Source organism: Scyliorhinus canicula, chromosome 1 (genome assembly GCF_902713615.1).
Source record: "Scyliorhinus canicula chromosome 1, sScyCan1.1, whole genome shotgun sequence".
NCBI classification, from domain to species: domain Eukaryota; kingdom Metazoa; phylum Chordata; class Chondrichthyes; order Carcharhiniformes; family Scyliorhinidae; genus Scyliorhinus; species Scyliorhinus canicula.
Window position 1 is genome coordinate 58,110,937 of NC_052146.1, and position 17,298 is coordinate 58,128,234.

General features: G+C 45.1%; 1 protein-coding gene across 5 annotated transcripts in view; it reads left to right on the forward strand.

The window, feature by feature from the left end:
* The window catches only part of nos1 (nitric oxide synthase 1 (neuronal)), a 190,913-nt gene that overhangs the window by 48,012 nt on the left and 125,603 nt on the right, over positions 1-17,298 (forward strand). Inside the window, exon 1 of one of the 5 annotated variants that reach the window (XM_038791205.1) lies at positions 5,820-5,836. The exons of the other annotated variants lie outside the window; for them this stretch is intronic. The gene's annotated coding sequence lies outside the window, so the exon portion shown is untranslated. Of the gene's footprint in view, positions 1-5,819; positions 5,837-17,298 lie in introns of those variants that run through there. 5 annotated transcript variants of the gene reach the window in all.

Consider the following 17,298-nt stretch of genomic DNA (forward strand, 5'->3'; position numbering starts at 1 on the left):
ATCAGGCTGTACAATCTTTTGCACCTCCTTCGCTTCACTTGGGTTTTCCTTTACCACTTAACCCCACTGTCTTATCCTGTTTTACCACATCAGCCTTCCCAGTGCTTTTCTGCAACCACTAATACTGTGACTTTACATGGCCTAGTTTATTACAGTGAAAACATTTGAAACTTTTCATTTCTTTTCCACCCTCCTGGATTTCTTCTTTAACCTGAGGTACACTCTCCTTATTATCTCCCATCAGATCATCATTACTTTTACCACTTGAGTATTTCTCATGTCCCCAGTTTCTATCCTTCACTGGCTGAAACTGATGTCGGAAACCAAACATTGATTTATGAACTAATTCATAATCATCTGCCATTTCTGCTGCTAATCTCGCAGTTTTAACCCTCTGCTCTTCCACATGAGTTCTCACTACCTCAGGAATTGAATTTTTAAACTCCTCCAAAAGTATAAATTCTCTGAGCGCTTCATACGTTTGGTCTATTTTCAAAGCCCTTATCCACCTAACAACATTGTCTTGATAGCAAACTGCTTTTAGCCAAGGGCGATGCTCCTGGAGGGAGGCTTGCTCCTGTGCCTGATTTAACTTTGGTTTTGTTATGGTGGATGGAAGTTCAACTGCAGCCGCTTGCAGTTGTGGCTGCTGTTTGAGAGCCCCTTCCTTTGCTATTTTATCAGCAAATCTATTGCCGCATGAGACTTCATCGTCTGCGATAGTATGCACTTCACAGTTTAAAATGGCTATCTTACTGGGCAGCTGAACAGCATCTAGTAAATTTAAAACCAATTTACCATGTTTAATAGGTTGGCCGGAGGAAGTTATGAATCCCCTGTTTTTCCATAATTGGCCAAAATCATATACTACCCCAAAAGCGGATCGTGAATCAGTATAAATATTGACTGTTTTATTTTTAGCTAGAATACATGCTTTAGTAAGGGCAAACTATTCGGCTGCTTGAGCAGACATTCCCGAAGGCAGAGCAAAAGCTTCCACTATCTCGAATGGTGTTACTATTGCACAGCCGGCCAGGAGGGTCATATCATTTGGTCGGTTTGCTGACCCATTGGTGAAAAAGATGATGTCTGGATTTTCTAGTGGGTGACTCAATAAATCAGGTCGAGGTGGCTTCAACCAATTGTAAACAGTCATGATCATATATATGTTCTGCTTCCGAGGGCACGGGCAAGAGAGTAGCAGGGTTGACAGCTGGCGCTCGCTTGTAGTTAAAGTTGGTTTTAGAGAGGATTACTTTGTGGCTGCAACTGCTCTTAAGAAATTTGGCATACCCTTTACCACAGCACATAGGGCCACCGAGTATAGGCAAAGGGTCTTTTCCCTCCTCAATGCTCTTGCACAAGGACCCCTGTTGCAAATCCCCCTGCTTCATTCACATAAAGAGTAAAGGGCTTGCTGAAATTAGGAAGTCCCAAGGCAGGGGCGCTAATCATCGCTTGTTTCAAATTACGAAATGCTTTCTCCCTCTGTGGGATCCAGGTAACAACTGAACGGGCATCCTGTAGGGTAGCCTTGCACAGTACTGCGTCCATCTCTCTATAGTCCGGTATTCACTGCCTGCAATAGCCCACCATTCCGAGGAAGGTAAAGGTTTCCTTTTTCGTGCGTGGAGTTGGAACCCTTGCTACAGCCTGTACACTTTCAGACCCAAGCCTCCGCTGTCCTTGCTGCAGCTGAAATCCCAAATACTGAACTGTCTCCTGACAGAATTGCAACTTGTCCATTGAGACCCTGTGCCCTCTTTCTGCCAGATGTGATAATAACAAAAGGGTATTCTGTTGACAAACTTGTCCTCCCTCTGAGGCTATCAATAAATTGTCATCATATTGAGGGAATGTTGAGCCTGCAGACAACTGCCACTTGTCCAAGTCTCTTTTAATACTGTTGATTCCGATATGTAAAGGCAAATAGATATTGACTTCCTGGGTGCAATGGTATGGAGATAAAGGCTGAGAAAGTATCCGTTGTTGGTGGTATGGAAGACAAAATGACATTTGTGTCCGGCACCAATGGAGCAATAGTGATAACAATTTTATTGATGGCTCTAAGATCTTGCACAAACCACCACTCGTTGGGTCTCCCTACTTTTGGAATGGGGAGTATAGGGGTGTTACAGGGGCTTTGTTTTCTCTTCAGCACCCCTTGCTCCTTGCTGTAATAGTGCATTGATCACTCCCTCCATCCCTTTTTCTGCTTCCGGAGCCAACCTGTATAGTTTTAAGCAGGGCAGGGCAACGTTCTTCTGTAACTGCACCCTATGCGCTGGGGCAGAATGTACTTTTCCAACATGATTTTTATGTTGAGCCCCACAGATGTGCCAGTACCTGGGCCAGGATTGAAGGGAGTAAATGCTGGCTCTCTCAGGGAGGTTGTTGTCTTTCAAATGTAGCAGGCCATTGCTCCTCTTTCCAGGTCACTTTGCCCTCCTATTTGCCATAAAATTCTATCAGGCAATTTTGTCCGTCCATTTTAATATAAATTCCATGTATTACTTTTTTCCTTTGGCCTCTTTGATCACTTCTCCTATTTGCTTTGCGTTAGCGGGATGTCTTACGGCCAATGTTAAATGGGGTTCTGAAGTTAAACCCATCCTAAAAAGGTCCCTCTGACTATGGGTCAACTGTACTAACATTCCTAATCTCACAACACCGAAAAATAAAAAGGAGTGACATGCAATGATGTCTGCTGTCCTAGGTGACTTTGCGTTTATAAATTGTATGTGTGCTCAGCCTCACGAGCACGCCAAGCCGTGCAATGGGTCACTATATTCTCTCGTCAGGACTCAATCAGGTGTTTTAATAGCTGTGCCCAATGGTCATTAATCTTTTGTAAGACTTCCTGCAGTTTAAAATTTTTTTATTTTAACAGTGGTACTGTAAGGGTTAACGTTCAGCTGCCAGCATAGAACACAGTAAGAAGTCTTACAACACCAGATTAAAGTCCAACAGGTTTGTTTCAAACATGAGCTTTCGGAGCACGGCTCCTTCTTCAGGAGCCGTGCTCCGAAAGCTCGTGTTTGAAACAAACCTGTTGGACTTTAACCTGGTGTTGTAAGACTTCTTACTGTGCTCACCCCAGTCCAACGCCGGCATCTCCACATCATAGCATAGAACACAGACACAGAGCAATCGGGCGTAGGCTCAGAAGTTATTAAATTTTGCAGCTGGTGAGCTCGTATTTGAGACAGTTCTATAAACATTCCATGATCAATGCAATGTATTACCTCCCCTAATCTGCAGAGTGTCTGTCTGCCTAATAGTTGCGGTACATCCTTCCTGGGGGCTAAATGCTCCTTGCCCCCTTGCATAATAGCCTCTTTCCCTCTATTTGCTAACCAGTGTTCGAGGGACTCATTTCCTTCATTCAAACGATTATCATTATTGGGAACCCAGCCCTCATTTATGCCGGGTGGGACTGCAATCGCAAAGCTTCAAAGCTGACCAAGATGCACCATAAGAGTATTTTGGAAGCAACAAAACATCCCCTGGGCTATAAATAGCACACATTTAAGTCAATTTCCAATGAATAATCTTATAGGAGTTAGCTATTCTTAGAGATGTATATTTTTTCTTTGTCAATTCAAAAAAGATCAACTGTCTGCTGAAATGGTTAATGTTTCCTGCAGAATATAAGGGGCAGAGAACTTTTTATGTTTTTTCACGTAATCTAAAGATTTATTCATATTCAATTACTTTTATTTGTAAAGGCACTTTCTTTCTTTTAAACTGATTGTAATTTCCAATGTTTCCACTCATTAGAGAAATCTCAACAAAAATCACTTAAATTATAATCCCTGACTCTGACTCATAATGACACGATAAAAAATACAACCCACTTAGCACTTCATGCTTTGACTAAAATTAATTGGTTAAACAAAACACACAGATTCTCACAGCTCACAAATATCACAGTTAACCGTTAGCCTTATCTCACACACAAATCTTAATTCCTTTCTCTACAGGAACCCATCTGACATGCTTTTACCTTAATCTTCTACTTACTTTTACTCCCCTGTTTTTTTGTTTCGAGAGGGGGTCATATTTTAGTCTCTGAGGCAACTTTTTCTTCCCTTGCAGCTATCTGGAGCTGGTTTAGCACAGGGCTAAATTGCTGGCTTTGAAAGGAGGCCAGCAGCATGGTTCAATTCCCGTACCAGCCTCCCCGAACAGGTGCCGGAATGTGGCGACTAGGGGCTTTTCACAGTAACTTCATTTGAAGCCTACTTGTGACAATAAGTAATTTTCATTTCATCATTAATTTATTAATTAAGATAACTCTCCTGGCATGAGTTACTGGCCAGTAATTAAGGCTGCCGAGCCGCAGACCCCCCCCCCCCCCCCCCCCTTTCAGCTGGGATCGCGCTATGGCTCTCTCCCTTTCAGCTGAGAGAGTCCTGTTTAGAGATTTGTTTCGGGGTTCACTTCCCATTAAATTAGGGAAACTGCAACGACTACGCCAATTTGTCATGGAAATCATAATAAAGACAAATTCCTCGAGGTTCGATTGAAGGAAATTTATTTCCACAAATATATTTGCGGAGAGAGTGTTCCAGCTGCAAAATCCAGTCCACTGCACTCTGAGATTCATTGAGGACAGCATGTTTTATAGTCTGAAATCACAGTTTGAAGTAAACAGCCATGTTTATATTAAATAGACCTTGGAAAGTATGTAAGCTGAAATACGTAGTACATATGTTCTTGTCCTTGGCTAAAAACAATTCTAGTACACATTTTGTTATCTTTCGGAGGACAATGAGTTTTCATAATAAGGCCAAAACCAGAATATTTCAGCAGTATTTCATTTATGTTAACTTCCCTTCCACGGTAGTACAGTGGTTAGCAGAGTTGCTTCACAGCTCCAGGGTTCCAGATTTGATTCCTGGCTTAGTCACTGTCTGTGTGGAGTCTGCACGTTCTTCCCGTGTCTGCGTGGGTTTCCTCCGGTTGCTCCGGTTTCCTCATACAGTCCAAAGATATGCAGATTAGATGGATTGGCCATGCTAAATTGCCCTTAGTGTTCAAAAAAGTTAGGTGGGGTTACTGAGTTACTGGGATAGGGTGGAGGTGTGGGCTTAGGTAGTGTGCTCTTTCCGAGGGCCGGTGCAGACTCAATGGGCTGAATGGCCTCCTTCTGCACTATAAATTCCATGATTCTATGATTCTATGAATGTGGCGACTAGGAGCTTTTCACAGTAACTTCATTGCAGTGTTAATGAAAGCCTACTTGTGATGAAAAAGTAAATAATAATAATAATTATTATAACCATTGTGCTACTGTGCCATCCTGATGTCCCGAACCCTGGCACAGGACAGGCAACACAGCCTTCAAAATTCTTGGTCCTGGTTACAGAGAACAATATCTATTCCCTTGACTACACTATCCACAACTATGACTACTTGAACTTCTCCCCCAACTTGAATGGCTCCCTGAACCACGGTGCCTTGATCAGTTTGCTCAACCTCCCTAAAGTCCCCTCTCTTGTCCACACAAGGAGCAAGAATCTCGTACCTTTTGGACACAGACAAAGTCTAAAGCTTCTGTAGTATTATCCCTCAGATCCCTCCAACTGCCTCACTTGCAGTCACACCTTCCTGTCCCTGACTATTGACAGAATTTAAGGTAGTTAATCTAAGGGATGTGACTGCCTACTGAAACACTGAAAACAGGTAACTCTACCCCTCCCTGATGTGTCGCAATGTCCCAAGCTCAACCTCCAGTTTACTCATTCTGAGCCAAATTTCCTCAAGCACTTGATACAATAATAATTCCTAAATGAGTGTCTAGGCGATCAACCTCAAGGTTAATTTTCACACGGTATGATTTTATTTAAAGTATCTTTATTGGTTAATTACTTTATTGGTTCATTATTGATGGTTAATTACCTATAGCCAAATGGCTAATTGGATGTATTATCACTGATAGATCTTTTAATGGTTGTAGTGTCTGTGTGATTGTCAGGAATCCTAAGATCTATTGGCAAGGGAGGCACTGGTTGGTGCCTGCCTCTTGTGAGGGTGACATTATCTCCAGATATCAAAACAGACACATTTGTGAAGGTGTTATCGTAAGTGTCCAAAGGCATAGTTTGAGAAAGATCTGTGTATCTATTTATCTGGGCAAATCCCTGTTCTTATATTTTGAATACTTCTTGGGAGGGGAGTTTGTCTCAAAAGATTTATGGTCTATCAAATAAGAGCCTTTAATTGTTTGATACTAATGAGTCCTTGGAACCAGCTTGGAGTTGTAACCTCTATCTGAACTTTAGCTGCAGTGGTTTTATTCCATCTTGAATTAGAAAGCTGTTTGTATTACTGCCTTATTTTTAATCCGAATTCTGCGGTGAAAGTGATATCCATCACAGGCTTCTGCAGTATTATCCCTTAGATCCATCCACATGCCTCACTTGCAGTCACACCCTCCTGTCCCTGACTTTTGACAGAATTTAAGGTAGTTGATCTAAGGGATGTGACTGCTTCCTGAAACACTGAAAACAGGTAACTCTCCCCCTCCCTGATGTGTCGCAACGTCCCAAGCTCAAACTCCAGTTTACTAATTCTGAGCCAAATTTCCTCAAGCAACTAACACTTGACACAATAATAATCTTTATTGTCACAAGTATGCTTACATTAACATTGCAATGAAGTTACCGTGAAAAGTCCCTAGTTGCCACATTCTAGCGCCTGTTTGGTAACAGGGAGGGAGAATTCAGACTGTCCAATTCACCTAACAAGCACGTCTTTCGGGACTTGTGGGAGGAAACCGAAGCGCCCGGAGGAAACCCACGCAGACACGCGGAGAAGGTGCAGACTCGGCCAGACACTGACCCAAGCTGGGAATCGAACCTCGGACCCTGGTGCTGTAAAGCAGCAGTACTAACCACTGAGCCACAGTGCCACCCATGGTCACATGGTTGCTATGAACCGCAATGCGGTCCAACAGTTCCCACATGTTGCAGCTACTACACATCGCCTGGCCCTGCCCCCCTATTTTATTTAATTAGAATTTATTTAATTTAGAATTTAAGTTAGAATTTCAATTTGTTTTTTGATACCACTAAATTTTACTTCTGTAATTTCGGTTTCCTTACCTAGCCTTCACTTCTAAATTCAGAAAGGTAGAAGAGAGAAATACTCACCTACTTACCTGTGACATTGCATGAAATCAACCTGTTTGGCCACGTTATGAAGACACCTTTCATGGCCATAAAGTCCTGGAGTAGGACTTGGACCTGGAACTTCTGGCTAAGAGGTCAGGATACTACCCCTGCACCATAAGACCCTCTAAATCTGGCATTTACTAACCTTTGCCACTTTTGTAAAGTTACTGAGCTTATTATAGCACTGGATTCATGTCCTTGGGGCTGGACTCCTGACATTAAGTGGCATTGCTCTTTGGTTCCATTACCTTCACATGGTTTTTCTGCAGGGCCCCTGGTCCCCTCTACATGGGTAACTCCTGTCATTCCCTCCATCTCCAGCACCCAGTGCAGTGTTGGAGTATCTTGGAGTCCACTCTCTACCATGTACTGCCATTATTGAATGTTCTCTGTGTCAGCCACAATGCACCTCCCCTTTAAGTAGAACAAAGAACAAAGAAAATTACAGCACAGGAACAGGCCCTTCGGCCCTCCCAGCCTGAGCCGATCCAGATCCTTTATCTAAAACCTGTCTCCTATTTTCCAAGGTCTACTTCCCTCTGTTCCCGCCCATTCATATACCTGTCTAGATGCCTCTTAAATGATGCTATCGTGCCCGCCTCTACCACCTCCGCTGGCAAAGCGTTCCAGGCACACACCACCCTCTGCGTAAAAAACTTCCCACGCACATCTCCCTTAAACTTTCCCCCGCTCACTTTGAAATCGTGACCCCTTGTAACTGACACCCCCACTCTTGGAAAAAGCTTGTTGCTATCCACCCTGTCCATACCTCTCATAATTTTGTAGACTTCAATCGGGTCCCACCTAAACCTCCGTCTTTCCAACAAAAACAATCCTAATCTACTCAACCTTTCTTCATAGCTAGCACCCTCCATACCAGGCAACATCCTGGTGAACCTCCTCTGCACCCTCTCCAAAGCATCCACATCCTTCTGGTAATGTGGCGACCAGAACTGCACGCAGTATTCCAAATGTAGCCTAACCAAAGTCCTATACAACTGTAACATGACCTGCCGACTTTTGTATTCAATACCCCGTCCGATGAAGGCAAGCATGCTGTATGCCTTCTTGACCACTCTATCAACCTGCGTTGCCACCTTCAGGGTACAATGGACCTGAACTCCCAGATCTCTCTTTACATCAATTTTCCCCAGGACCCTTCCATTGACCAAATAGTCCGCTCTTGAATTTGATCTTCCAAAATGCATCACCTCGCATTTGCCTGGATTGAACTCCATCTGCCATTTCTCTGCCCAACTCTCCAATCTATCTATATTTTGTTGTATTCTCTGACAGTTCTCCTCGCTATCTGCAACTCCACCAATCTTAGTGTCATCTGCAAACTTGCTAATCAGACCACCTATACCTTCCTCCAGTTCATTTATGTAGATCACAAACAACAGTGGTCCGAGCACGGATCCCTGTGGAACACCACTAGTCACTCTTCTCCATTTTGAGACACTCCCTTCCACCACTACTCTCTGTCTCCTGTTACCCACTGACCTACCACTGACATCAAGCTCACAGGTCTATAATTCCCTGGATTTTCCCTGCTACCCTTCTTAAACAAAGGGACAACATTAGCAATTCTCCAGTCCTCCGGGACCTCACCCATGCTCAAGGATGCTGCAAAGATATCTGTTAAGGCCCCAGCTATTTTGACCCTCGCTTCCCTCAGTAACCTGGGATAGATCCCATCCGGTCCTGGGGACTTGTCCACCTTTATGTCTTTTAGAATACCCAAAATTTCTCCCTTCTGTATGACAACTTGACCTAGAGTATTTCAACATCCATCCCTAGCCTCAACATCCGTCTTGTCCATCTCCTTGGTGAATACCGATGCAAAGTACTTATTAAGAATATCAACCATTTCCTCTGAGTCCACGCATAAATTCCCTCTTTTGTATTTGAGTGGGCCAATCCTTTATCTAGTTACCCTCTTGCCCCTTACGTACGAATAAAAGGCTTTGGGATTTTCCGTAACCCTGTTAGCCAAAGATATTTCATGACCCCTTTTAGCCCTCTTTATTGTGCGTTTGAGATTCATCCTACTTTCCCGATATTCCTCCAAAGCTTCATCAGTTTTGAGTTGCCTCGATCTTATGAATGCTTCCTTTTTCATCTTAGCTAGTCTCACAATTTCACCCGTCATCCATGGTTCCCTAATCTTGCCATTTCTATCTCTCATTTTCACAGGAACATGTCTGTCCTGCACTCTAATCAACCTTTCCTTAAAAGACTCCCACATTTCAAATGTGGATTTACCCTTAAACAGCTGCTCCCAATCCACATTCCCTAGCTCCTGCCGAATTTTGTTATCCTCTGCCTTTTCCCAATTTAGCACTCTTCCTTTCGGACCACTCTTGTCCTTGTCCATGAGTATTCTAAAACTTACAGAATTGTGATCGCTATTCCCAAAGTAATCACCGACTGAAACATCAACCACCTGGCCGGGATCATTCCCCAATACCGGGTCCAGTATGGCCCCTTCCCGAGTTGGACTATTTACATACTGCTCTAAAAAACTCTCCTGGATGCTCCTTACAAACTCTGCTCCATCTACACCTCCAACACTACACGAATCCCATTCAATGTTGGGGAAGTTAAAATCTCCCATCACAACCACCCTATTGCTCCGACATTTTTCTGTCTGCATATTTGTACCTCTACTTCATGCTCGCTTTTGGGAGACCTGTAGTAAAGTCCCAACAATGTTACTGCACCCTTCCTATTTCTTAGCTCCACCCATATTGCCTCAGTGCTCGAATCCTCCATTCGTGCCCTCCTTAATCACAGCTGTATTATCATCTCTGACGAGTAATGCAACTCCTCCTCCCCTTCTACCTCCCTCTCTATCCCTCCTGAAGCATCTATACCCTGGGATATTCAGTTGCCAATCCTGCCCTTCCCTCAACTAAGTCTCAGTAATACCAATAACATCATATTCCCAGGTACTGATCCAAGCCCTAAGTTCATCTGCCTGACCTGCTACACTTCTCGCATTAAAACAAATGCACCTCAGACCACCTGTCCCTTTGCGTTCATCAACTCTTCCCTGTCTACTCTTCCCCTTAGTCACATTGAGTTTATTATCTCGTACCTTACTGCCGTTAGTTGCTGCTTCTTTACTGTCCTCTAACTTCCTAATCTGGTTCCCATCCCCCTGCCACATTAGTTTAAAACCTCCCCAACAGTGTTAGCAAAAGCGCCCCCTAGGACATTGGTTCCAGTCCTGCCCAGGTGTAGACCATCCGGTTTGTAATGGTCCCACCTCCCCAGAACCGGTTCCAATGTCCCCAAAATCTGACCCCCTCCCTCCTGCACCATCTCTCAAGCCACGTATTCATTCTGACTATTCTTGAATTTCTACTCTGACTGTCCCGTGGCACTGGTAGCAATCCCGAGATTACTACCTTTGAGGTCCTACTTTTTAACTTATCTCCTAACTCCTTAAATTCTGATTGTAGGACCTCATCCCTTTTTTTACCTATATCTTTGTTGCCTATATGCACCACGACAACTGGCTGTTCACCCTCCCCCTTCAGTATGTCCTGCAGCCGATCGGAGACATCCCTGACCCGAACACCCGGGAGGCAACATACCATTCGGGAGTCTCGTTTTTGACCACAGAAACGCCTGTCTGCTCCCCTTACAATTGAATCCCCTATGACTATAGCCCTGCCAGTCTTTTTCCCGCCCTTCTGTGCAGCAGAGCCAGCCACAGTGCCATGAGCCTGGCTACAACTGCCTTCCCCCGGTGAGTCATCTCCCCCAACAGTATCCAAAACGGTATACCTGTTTTGGAGGGAGATGACCGCAGGGGACACCTGCACTGCCTTCCTGCTCTTTCTCTATCTGTTGGTCATCCATTCCCTGTCTCTCTCACCAATCCTAATCTGCGGTGTGACCAACTCAATGAACGTGCTATCCACGACCTCCTCAGCATCGCGGATGCTTCAAAGTGAGTCTACCAGCAGCTCCAGAGCCATCATACGGTCTAACAGGAGCTGCAGCTGGACACACTTCGCACACATGAAGGGATCAGGGGCATCGGCTGCGTCCCTGAACTCCCACATTGAGCCCGAGGAGCATAACACGGCTCTGGGATCTCCTGCCATTTTTACCCTTTACGTTAACTGACTACAAACTATACTATCAAATAATTAATAAGTGAAAGGAACAAAGACTTTACTTACCAATCACAATACTCACCAACACAGGAAGAGTTAAATTTCTCCCAGCTACTGCTAATTGGAGCACTTTCCTTACCAGCCAATCAGGTCACTGCTTTGTTGTGATGTCACCCTTCCGGGTAAGGTTTTAAAGTTTTAAAGAGGTAAACTTACCTTCCCAACGACCCCTCGCCACTGCTCCCGCCGAGAATCTGAATTCCGCTGCTCCTTATCAACAGTCTTTTTTTTGGTTAGAGGAGGAGGGCGGGTGGGAGACACTACACGTGTAGTGTCTCGGGTTTAGCCGCTGCCCAAATATATTAGTTCACTCACCTTCCCAGAGCGCAATTTGGCCGCTCCCACTCAGCTCCTCCCACGCACTGCAAACGCTCCCGTTCAGCTCCTCCCACAAACTGCAAACAGCCCCCTGGTTCCTGCTCTCGCTGAAAAAAAAAAGCACACTCCGCGCTCCTGAAATGAAGTCTCACCCCTGTCTCTCCGCTCTTTTATGTAGTGCAGGCTGGTTAAATAGTGCAGACATCTCATCATTGAGGCCCCTGTTCAGGGAGGAAGCCACTAATCAGCTGCGTACTGAACACTGGCTCATGCTACCTGTGCTAGTATTCAAATTTGTAACTGCCTTTTCTGGAAGGAACAGAGGCGGAATAATATCAAAATGTGATCGACCACCTACTTTTGGGCCCTGTTTGATGTCATGACCTGAATGTCAAGGCAAACAAAATATTATGCAATTCCAGTGACATTTTCTGTGCATTGTGTTTGTTGTGGATTGGCCATGCTCAATTGCCCTTAGTGTCCAAAAAGGTTAGGTGGGTTTACTGGGTTACGGGGATAGGGTGGAGGCATGGGGTTAGATAGGGTGCTCTTTCCAAGGCCGGTGCAGACTCGATGGGCCAAATGGCCTCCTTCTTCACTGTAAATTCCATGATTCCTTGATTCTATGAATGTGGTGACTAGGAGCTTTTCACAGTAACTTCATTGCAGTGTTAATAGATAGAGAAATACAGCACAGAACAGGCCCTTCGGCGCACGATGTTGCGCCAAACTTTTGTCCTAGGTTAATCATAGAATTTTGGACAATTTTTCATGGCCAATCCACCCAACCTGCACATCTTTGGACTGTGGGAGGAAACCGGAGTACCCGGAGGAAACCCACACAGTCAGGGGGAGGCTGTGCAGACTCCACACAGACAGCGACCCAAGTCGAAATCGAACTTGGGACCCTGAAGCAGTGAAGCAATTGTGCTATTCACAATGCTACCGTGCTGCCCTTAAGAAGTTAACCAACACTCCATTATTCTACCCTAATCCATGTACCTATCCAATAGCCGCTTGAAGGTCCCTAACTTTTCTGACTCAACTACTTCCACAGGCAGTGTATTTCATGCCCCCACTACTCTCTGGGTAAAGAACCTACCTCTGACATCCCCTCTATATCTTCCACCATTTATCTTAAATTTATGTCCCCTTGTAATGGTGTGTTCCACCCGGGGAAAAAGTCTCTGACTGTCTACTCTATCTATTCCCCTAATCATCTTATAAACCTCTATTAAGTCGCCCCTCATCCTTCTCCGTTCTAATGAGAAAAGGCCTAGCACCCTCAACCTTTCCTCGTATGACCTACTCTCCATTCCAGGCAACATCCTGGTAAATCTCCTTTGCACCTTTTCCAAAGCTTCCACATCCTTCCTAAAATGAGGTGACCAGAACTGCACACAGTACTCCAAATGTGGCCTGACCAAGGTTTTGTACAGCTGCATCATCACCTCACGGCTCTTAAATTCAATCCCTCTGCTAATGAACGCTAGCACACCATAGGCCTTCTTCACAGCTCTATCCACTTGAGTGGCAACTTTCAAAGATCTATGAACATAGACCCCAAGATCTCTCTGCTCCTCCACATTACCAAGAATCCTACCATTAACCCTGTATTCCGCATTCATATTTGTCCTTCCAAAATGGACAACCTCACACTTGTCAGGGTTAAACTCCATCTGCCATTTCTCAGCCCAGCTCTACATTCTATCTATGTCTCTTTGAAGCCAACAACAGCCCTCCTCACTATCCACAACTCCACCAATCTTCGTATCATCTGCAAATTTACTGACCCACCCTTCAACTCCCTCATCCAAGTCATTAATGAAAATCACAAACAGCAGAGGACCCAGAACTGATCCCTGCGGTACGCCACTGATAACTGGGCTCCAGGCTGAATATTTGCCATCCACCACCACTCTCTGTCTTCTATCGGTTAGCCAGTTTGTTATCCAACTGGCCAAATTTCCCACTATCCCATGCCTCCTTAATTCCTGCATAAGCCTACTACGGGGAACCTTATCAAATGCCTTACTAAAATCCATGTACACTACATCCACTGCTTTACCTTCATCCACATGCTTGGTCACCTCCTCAAAGAAGTCAATAAGACTTGTAAGGCAAGACCTACCCCTCACAAATTCGTGCTGACTATCCCTAATCAAGCAATGCATTTCCAGATGCTCAGAAATCCTATCCCTCAGTACCCTTTCCATTACTTTGCCTACCACCGAAGTAAGACTAACTGGCCTGTAATTCCCAGGGTTATCCCTATTCCCTTTTTTAACAGGGGCACGACATTCGCCACTCTCCAATCCTCTGGTACCACCCCTGTTGACAGCGAGGACAAAAAGATCATTACCAACGGCTCTGCAATTTAATTTCTTGCTTCCCATAGAATCGTTGGATATATCCCGTCAGGCCCGGGGGACTTGTCTATCCTCAAGTTTTTCAAAACGCGCAACACATCTTCCTTCCTGACAAGTATCTCCTCAAGCTTATCAGTCTGCTTCACGCTGTCCTCTCCAACAATATGGCCCCTCTCGTTTGTAAATACTGAAGAAAAATACTTGTTCAAGACCTCTCATATCTCTTCAGACTCAATACACAATCTCCCGCTACTGTCCTTAATCGGACCTACCCTCGCTCTAGTCATTCTCATATATCTCACATATGTGGAAAAAGCCTTGGGGTTTTCCTTGATCCTACCCGCCAAAGATTTATCATGCCCTCTCTTAGCTCTCCTAATCCCTTTCTTCAGTTCCCTCCTGGCTATCTTGTATCCCTCCAGCACCCTGTCTGAACCTTGTTTCTTCAGCCCTACATAAGTCTCCTTCTTCCTCTTAACAAGACATTCAACCTCTCTTGTCAACCATGGTTCCCTCACTCGACCATCTCTTCCCTGCCTGACAGGGACATACATATCAAAGACACGCAGTACCTGCTCCTTGAACAAGTTCCACATTTCACTTGTGTCCTTCCCTGACAGCCTATGTTCCCAACTTCTGCACTTCAATTCTTGTCTGACAGCATTGTATTTACCCTTCCCCCAATTATAAACCTTGCCCTGTTGCACGCACCTATCCCTCTCCATAACTAAAGTGAAAGTCACAGAATTGTGGTCACTACCTCCAAAATGCTCCCCCACTAACAAATCTATCACCTGCCCTGGTTCATACCAAGTACTAAATCCAATATGGCCTCCCCTCTGGTCGGACAATCTACATACTGTGATAGAAAAGCTTCCTGGACACACTGCACAAACACTACCCCATCCAAACTATTTGATCTAAAGAGTTTCCACTCAATGTTTGGGAAGTTGAAGTCACCCATGACTACTACCCTGTGACTTCTGCACCTTTCCAAAATCTGTTTCCCAATCTGTTCCTCCACATCTCTGCTGCTATTGAGGGGCCTATAGAAAACTCCCAACAAGGTGACTGCTCCTTTCCTATTTCTGACTTCAACCCATATTACCTCAGTAGGCAGATCCCCCTCGAACTGCCTTTCTGCAGCTCTTATACTATCTCTAATTAACAATGCCACCCCCCCCCCCCCCCCCCACCTCTTTTACCATCCTCCCTAATCTTGTTGAAACATCTATAACCAGGGACCTCTAACAACCATTTCTGCCCCTCTTCTATCCAAGTTTCCGTAATGGCCACCACATCGTAGTCCCAAGTACCGATCCATGCCTTAAGTTCACCCACCTTATTCCTGATGCTTCTTGCATTAAAGTATACACACTTCAACCCATCTCCTTGCCTGCAAGTACTCTCCTTTGTCATTGTTACCTTCCCCACTGCATCACTACGTGCTTTGGCGTCCTGACTATCATCTTCCTTAGTTGCTGGACTACAGATCCGGTTCCCATTCCCCTGCCAAATTAGTTTAAACCCTCCCGAAGAGTACTAGAAAACCTCCCCCCCAGGATATTGGTACACCTCTGGGTCAGATGCAACCCGTCCTGCTTGTACAGGTCCCACCTTCCCCAGAATGCGCTCCAATTATCCAAATACCTGAAGCCCTCCCGCCTACACCATTCCTGCAGCCATGTGTTCAACTGCACTCTCTCCCTATTCCTAGCCTCGCTATCACATGGCACCGGCAACAAACCAGAGATGACAATTCTGTCTGTCCTGGCCTTTAACTTCCAGCCTAACTCCCTAACCTTGTTTATTACCTCCACACCCTTTTTCCTACCTACATCGTTGGTACCAATGTGCACCACGACTTCTGGCTGCTCACCCTCCCCCTTCAGGATCCTGAAGACACGATCCGAGACATCCCTGGCCCTGGCACCCGGGAGGCAACATACCTTTCGGGAGTCTCGCTCGCGACCACAGAATCTCCTATCTATTCCCCTAACCATTGAATCTCCTATTACTATTGCTTTTCTATGCTCCCCCCTTCCCTTCTGAGCCCCAGAGCCAGACTCAGTGCCAGAGACCTGGCCGCTGGGGCCTTCCCCCGGTAGATCATCCCCCCCAACAGCATCCAAAATGGTATACTTGTTTTGAAGGGGAATGGCCACGAGGGATCCCTGCACTGTCTGCCTGTTAGTTTTCTTTCCCCTGACTGTAACCCAGCTACTCTTGTCCAGTACCTTTGGTGTGTCTACCTCCCTGTAACTCTTCTCTATAACCCCCTCTGCCTCCCGGATGATCCGAAGTTCCTCCAGCTCCAGCTCCAGTACCTTAACACGGTCTCTGAGGAGCTGGAGTTGAGTGCACTTCCCGCAGGTATAGTCAGCGGGGACACCAGTGGTTTCCCTCACCACCCACATCCTACAGGAGGAGCATGCAACTGCCCTAGCCTCCATCCCCTCTTACTTTACAGAATTAGCTGCCCCTTGGACCAACTGGACCTCCGCCCTCCGACTCTACTTCCAGTCAGCTGTACTCTAAACTCCTGGCTCCCTTCACGCTCTTTGATAAATATAGGAAATGAAATGTAAGGAGCACCTTACTCCCTCCTCACCTCACTCCCTCAGTCACCAAACTCTCACTGTAGCACTCAAATGCCACAAGCTCAGCACCCCCTCAGTCACCAAACTCTCACTGTAGCACTCAAATGCCATAAGCTCAGCACTCCCTCAGTCACCAAACTCTCACTGTAGCACTCAAATGCCACAAGCTCAGCACTCTAATGCAAACAAAGTCTGCACTGTAACTAGCTCCTATTTATACTGTGACTCTAGCTTCTGAAAACTGGCCTAATGCAATTAACTAATTAACAAGCTCCAGCTGCAAGTAAGTCCAAGTAGAACCTTGTGTTAAAGCTGATTCAAAATTCACCTTCTTTTTGACCAAACAGCAATTTTTAAGTTAATTAACAAAATAAAAGAAATGCTAGACTTTAAATAAAAATGAACCCTTATACTCCCTCAGTCACCAAACTCTCACTGTAGCACTCAAATGCCACAAGCTCAGCACTCCAGTGCAAACACAGTCTGCACTGTAACTAGCTCCTATTTATACTGTGACTCTATGTAATATAATGTTAATGTAAGCCTTCTTGTGACAATAAAGTTAATTATTATTATAACCATTGTGCTACTGTGCCGTCCTGATGTCCCGAACCCCGGCACAGGACAGGCAACACAGCCTTCA